This window comes from Arachis stenosperma, chromosome 6, assembly GCF_014773155.1.
Source record: "Arachis stenosperma cultivar V10309 chromosome 6, arast.V10309.gnm1.PFL2, whole genome shotgun sequence".
In the NCBI taxonomy this organism is placed as follows: Eukaryota; Viridiplantae; Streptophyta; class Magnoliopsida; order Fabales; family Fabaceae; genus Arachis; species Arachis stenosperma.
In genome coordinates, this window is record NC_080382.1 from 80641213 (window position 1) to 80647883 (window position 6671).

The 6671-nt window shown below is 37.0% G+C and overlaps 1 non-coding gene across 1 annotated transcript; it reads right to left on the bottom strand.

The window, feature by feature from the left end:
* Positions 1-5519: 5519 nt before the first annotated feature.
* Positions 5520-5623, bottom strand: LOC130937882 (small nucleolar RNA R71). Its single transcript, XR_009069075.1, has one exon. It is a non-coding gene; the product is annotated as a small nucleolar RNA R71 (small nucleolar RNA).
* Between the last annotated feature and the right edge of the window lie 1048 nt (positions 5624-6671).

The window sequence follows — 6671 nt, forward strand, 5'->3', positions numbered from 1 at the left end:
CTGATAGGAGGCTGACAAAGGACTGCTGATGTTGTTGGAATCTGACCTCCTTGCACTCGAAATGGATTTTCTGGAGCTACAGAACTCCAAATGGCGCGCTCTTAACGGCGTTTGAAAGTAGACATCCAGAGCTTTCCAGCAATATATAATAGTCCATACTTTATTCGGGAATTGATGACGTAAAGTGGCGCTCAATGCCAAGTACATGCTGTTGTCTGGAGTCAAACGCCAGAAACACGCTATAACTCGGCGTTCAACTCCAAAAGAAGCCTCAGCTCGTGGATAGATCAAGCTCAGCCCAAACATACACCAAGTGGGCCCCGGAAGTGGATTTATGCATCAATTACTTACTCCTGTAAACCCTAGTAGCTAGTTTAGTATAAATAGAACTTTTTACTAGTGTATTATACATCTTGGAAGATCTCTGGACGCCTAGTCCTTAGACCATGGGGGCTGGCCATTCGGTCATGCCTGAACCTTTCACTTATGTATTTTCAACAGTGGAGTTTCTACACACCATAGATTAAGGGTGTGGAGCTCTGCTGTACCTCAAGTTTCAATACAATTACTATTATTTTCTATTCAATTCTCTTTTATTCCAATTCTAAGATATTCGTTGCACTTTAACTTGATGAATGTGATGATCCGTGACACTCATCATCATTCTCACCTATGAATGCTGATGGTGTTTTTGTGGAAAAATGAATTTCCAACACACAAATCCAACCGGCAAGTGTACCGGGTCGCATCAAGTAATAATAACTCACAAGAGTGAGGTCGATCCCACAGGGATTGATGGATCAAGCAACTTTAGTGGGTGATTAGTTTAGTCAAGCTAACATTGAGTGAATTGTGTGAAGTGTAGCCAACAGAAAGTAAATGGCAGAAATCTTAAAGATGCAGAAAGTAAATTGGCAAGTAACTTAAAGAGCAAGAAATGTAAATTGCAAGAATCTTAAATGACAAGAAATATAAATTGCATTAAATGTAAAGGGGAGTGGGTGCTGGAAATTAAAGGAAGCAATAAATCAAACAACTGAAAATTTAAATTGCAGGAAGAATAAAAGGATTTTGGGAGCTGGGATTCAAGAAATCAAACAGGAAATTGTAAATGGCAATCAAACAGAGAAGTAAAGGATGTAGTAACTTGCAACCGATCTCAAACAGAAAGTAGAATTGCTTGAAGAAGCAAATAGAAATTAAATTCAACTCAATTGGAAAATCAAAATGAAGATCTCAGGAAATCAAAGAGACTAGAAAACAAGTCTAGATCTCAATTCCTTCCTTGATCAAAGTAGAAAATAATCAGCAGAAGAGAAGTAAATCAAGCAGCAAGTGAAATGTAAATCCAATTCTTAATTATGCAGAAGAACAAAGCAGAGATGTTGTAGATGGAGAATGAAAACAGAATTCCTTCCAATCTCCACCCAAGATTCAAAACAGAATTGAAAACTCAAAGAGAGAGCTATCTACTACTACTACTCTTTAATGGAGCAAGCATCCTTTCTATTTCTGATCGAGCTCTCATTGATGCCTTTATATAGGATTTACAAAGTGAAAATGAAAATGAAATTTAAACAAATTACATTTAAAATAAAAATCCTAATCTAATTGATCCATGTGCCTTTGAGTCATGATGTGGGCTTTGCTTGCTTTGGATTTGAGGAGAAATGGGTTTGGTTGGCTTTGATTCAATTTGGTGAGGAATTGAATTAAATTGAATTTTGGCCCATATGTTGCTCCCAGGAGGCTGCCCTGCCCTTGTGGAAGGCAGGGCAGAAAATGTTCGTGCGCCCTTGGTGCGTGCTGGTTGGTGTGAGTTGGTGCTGCAGGATGCTGCCCTGCCCTTGTGGAGGGCAGGGCAGAAATTTTTGGTGCACCAGATTCTGCCCGTGCGTGCGCTATGTTGCTGCCGAAGCTCCCTTGGTGCACCAATCAGGTGCGCTGGCCGTGCACCACAAAATGCTGCCCTGCCCTTGCGGAGGGCAGGGCAATGTTTCCAAAAATGAAGCTCCGTGTTCGAGACTTGGTGGATGCACACGCTACTTCTTTTCCGTGGTTTATTTTTGCTTATTTTTGGCCCTTAAAGATGCCTTTCGTTCCTGCCTCAATTTTACGCCAAATATGGATTGCTATATATCGTTGGAAAGCTCTGAATGTCAGCTTTCCAACGCAACTGGAAGCACATCAATCGGACGTCTGTAGCTCAAGTTATAGCCCTTTGAAGGAGGCATGGTCATGCTGTGAGCGCCCAGATTTTACCTTCGCGAAAATTCTTGCTTCCAACCTCACTTTGCATCACGATTCTGCCCTGCCCTTGGCAAGAGCAGGGCAGTGTGTGCTGATTGCCTATTCTCCTTTAATTTGGTCATGGGCCATGCTTTTAAAAGCGTGGCCTAAGGCTCCAAAGTGTACCCCAACTTCAAAGTGTGTCCCAAAGCTTTTTTTTTCTCCTTTTTTTGTGCTTCTTTGCTTCTTTTTCTTCTTATTTCCTACAAGATTTATAAAATTAAAAGATCAAGGAAATATATCATTTAAGCACAAAAGTATTCAATATTTAAGCACAATTTATCAATTTCTTGTATGAAAAAGCATAGAAAAATAGGTATATGATGACTTGTCATCAAATGCGCGTGACTGACAACCACTTCCGTTCTACCTTAGGCTGGGCGCATATCTCTTAGATTCCCCAACAGAGTCTTCGTGGTATAAGCTAGAATTGATGGCGGCATTCATGGGAATCCAGAAAGTCTAACCTTGTCTGTGGTATTCCGAGTAGGATTTCGGGAATCCGGAAGGTCTAACCTTGTTTGTGGTATTCTGAGTAGGATTCTGGGATTGAATGACTGTGACGAGCTTCAAACTCCTGAAGGCTGGGCGTTAGTGACAGACGCAAAAGAATCAAGGGATTCTATTCCAACCTGATTGAGAACCGACAGATGATTAGCCGTGCTGTGACAGCGCATAGGACCATTTTCACTGAGAGGATGGGATGTAGCCATTGACAACGGTGATGCCCTACATACAGCTTGCCATGGAAAGGAGTAAGAAGAATTGGATGAATGTAATAAGAAAGTAGAGATTCAACAGGAACACAGCATCTCCATACGCCTATCTGAAATTCCCACTATTGATTTACATAAGTATTTCTATCCTATTTTATTTTCTGTTTATTAATAATTTTCGAACTTATCCATAATCAATTATTATCCGCCTGACTGAGATTTACAAGACGACCATAGCTTGCTTCATACCAACAATCTCTGTGGGATCGACCCTTACTCACGTAAGGTATTACTTGGATGACCCAGTACACTTGCTGGTTAGTTGAACGGAGTTGTGTCCACACATAGCAAAGAGCCATAATAATGATTCCATACAATAACAAAGAGTATTACATTGATGTGATCACAATTTCGTCCACCAAGTTTTTGGCGCCGTTGCCGGGGATTATTCGAGTATGGACAACTGACGGTTCATCTTGTTGCTCAGATTAGGTAATTTTCTTTTCAAAAACTTTTCAAAAATCTTTTTCAAAATTTTTCTTTTCTTTTTCATTTTTTCCAAAAATATTTTCGAAAATAATAATAAAAATACAAAAAAAATTAGAAAATCATAAAAACCAAAAATATTTTGTTTTTCTTGTTTGAGTCTTGAGTTAATTTTAAGTTTGGTGTCAATTGCATGCTTTAAAAAAAATTGTTCTTGCATTTTTCAAAAATTTCATGCATAGTGTTCTTCATGATCTTCAAGTTGTTCTTGACAAGTCTTCTTGTTTGATCTTGATGATTTCTTGTTTTGTGTTGTTTGTTGTTTTTCATATGCATTTTTTGTTTGTTAGAGTCCATGCATTAAAGATTTCTAAGTTTGGTGTCTTGCATGTTTTCTTTGCATCAAAAATTTTTCAAAAATATGTTCTTGGTGTTCATCATGATCTTCAAAGTGTTCTTGGTGTTCATCTTGACATTCATAGTGTTCTTGCATGCATCTTGTGTTTTGATCCAAAATTTTCATGTTTTGGGTCATTTTTGTATTTTTCTCTCTCATCATTAAAAAATTCAAAAAATCAAAAAAATATCTTTTCCTTTTTTCTCTCAAGATTTCGAAAATTTGAGTTGACTTAGTCAAAAAATTTTCAAAATTAGTTGTTTCTTACAAGTCAAGTCAAATTTTCAAATTTTAAAAATCTTATCTTTTCAAAATCTTTTTCAAAAATCATATCTTTTTCATTTTTTTCCTTTTTTTGAAAATTTCAAAAATCTTTTTCAAAATATTTTCAAAATCTTTTTCTTATCTTTATATCATATTTTCGAAATTACACTAACAATTAATGTGATTAATTCAAAAATTTGAAGTTTGTTACTTTCTTGTTAAGAAAGGTTCAATCTTTAAATTCTAGAATCTTGTCTTCTAGTTTCTTGTTAGTTAAGTAATTAATTTTAATTTTAAAAAAATTTTTAATCTTTGTCAAAATATCTTTTTCCTAAAAATCTTATCTTTTTATCTTATCTTTTTCAAAATTTTATCTTTTTCAAAATTTTGATTTCAAAATATCTTATCTATCTTCTTATCTTCTTATCTTTTCAAATGTGATTTTAATATCTTTTTCAACTAACTATTTGACTTTTTGTTTGTTTCTTATCTTTTTCAAAACCACCTAACTACTTTTCCCTCTTCAATTTTCGAAAATACCTCTCTCTTTTTCAAAAATTCTTTTTAATTGTTTTAAATTTTAATTTTAATCATATCTTATCTTTAATTTTCAAAATCACTAACTCCTTTTCAAAAATTAATTTTCAAATTCTCCCTCTCTTTTCTTATTCTATTTAATTATTTATTTACTAACACTTCTCTTCACCTCTCTTCATCTAAAAATCCGAACCCATTCTTCTTCACTCTTCCCCCCTTTCTTCTTCTACTAACATAAAGGAATCTCTATACTGTGACATAGAGGATTCCTCTTCTTTTCTTGTTTTCTTCTCTTTCATATGAGCAGGAACAAGGAAAAAGGCACTCTTGTTGAAATTGATCCTGAACCTGAAAGGACTCTGAAGAGGAAACTAAGAGAAGCTAAACAATCCAGAAACAACCTTTCAGAAATTTTCGAACAAGAGAAGGAGATGGCAGCCAAACCCAACAACAATAATGCAAGGAGAATTCTTGGTGACTTCACAAAACCAACGTCCAAATTTGATGGAAGAAGCATCTCCATTCCTGCCATTGGAGCCAACAATTTTGAGCTTAAGCCTCAACTAGTTGCTTTAATGCAACAAAACTGTAAGTTTTATGGACTTCCATCTGAAGATCCTTACCAGTTTTTAATTGAGTTCTTGCAGATCTGTGAGACTGTTAAGACTAATAGAGTAGATCCTGAAGTCTACAGGCTCATGCTTTTCCCCTTTGCTGTAAGAGACAGAGCTAGAATATAGTTGGATTCACAACCTAAGGATAGCCTGGACTCCTGGGATAAGCTGGTCACAGCCTTCTTGGATAAATTCTTTCCTCCTCAAAAGCTGAGCAAGCTTAGAGTGGATGCTCAGACCTTCAAACAAAAAGATGGTGAATCCCTCTATGAAGCTTGGGAAAGATACAAGCAGTTGACCAAAAGGTGTCCATCTGGCATATTTTCAGAATGGACCATATTAGATATATTCTATTATGGTCTATCTGAGTTTTCGAAAATGTCATTGGACCATTCTGCAGGTGGATCCATTCACCTAAAGAAAACACCTGCAGAAGCTCAAGAACTCATTGACGTGGTTACAAATAACGAATTCATGTACACTTCTGAGAGGAATTTTGTGAATAATGGGACGCCTCAGAGGAAGGGAGTTCTTGAAATTGATGCTCTGAATGCCATATTGGCTCAGAACAAAGTGTTGACTCACCAAGTTAACATGATATCTCAAAGTCTGAATGGATGGCAAAATGCATCCAATAGTACTAAAGAGGCAGCTTCTGAAGAAGCTTATGATCCTGAGAACCCTGCAATAGCAGAGGTAAATTACATGGGTGAACCTTATGGAAACACCTATAATTCATCATGGAGAAATCATCCAAATTTCTCATGGAAGGATCAACAAAAGCCTCAACAAGGCTTTAACAATGGTGGACGTAATAGGCTGAGCAATAGCAAGCCTTTTCCATCATCTTCTCACCAACAGACAGAGAATTCTGGACAAAACACTTCTAATTTAGCCAATCTAGTCTCTGATCTGTCAAAGGCCACTTTCAGTTTCATGAGTGAAACAAGATCCTCCATCAGAAATCTAGAGGCACAAGTGGGCCAGCTGAATAAGAAAGTCATTGAATCTCCTCCCAGTATTCTCCCAAGCGATACAGAAGAGAATCCAAAAGGAGAGTGCAAGGCCATTGATGTAATCAATATGGCCGAATGCACAAAGGAGGAGAAGGACGAAAATCCTAGTGAGGAGGATCTCCTGGGACGTCTCTCAAGCAAGAGGGAGTTTCCTATGAAGGATCCAAAGGAATCTGAGGCTCATATAGAGACCATAGAGATTCCATTAAATCTCCTTCTACCATTCATGAGCTCTGAAGACTATTCTTCCTCTGATGAGGATGAAGATGTGAATGGAGAGCAAGTTGCTCAATATTTAGGAGCTATCATGAAGCTGAATGCCAAGTTGTTTGGTAATGAGACTTGGGAAAGT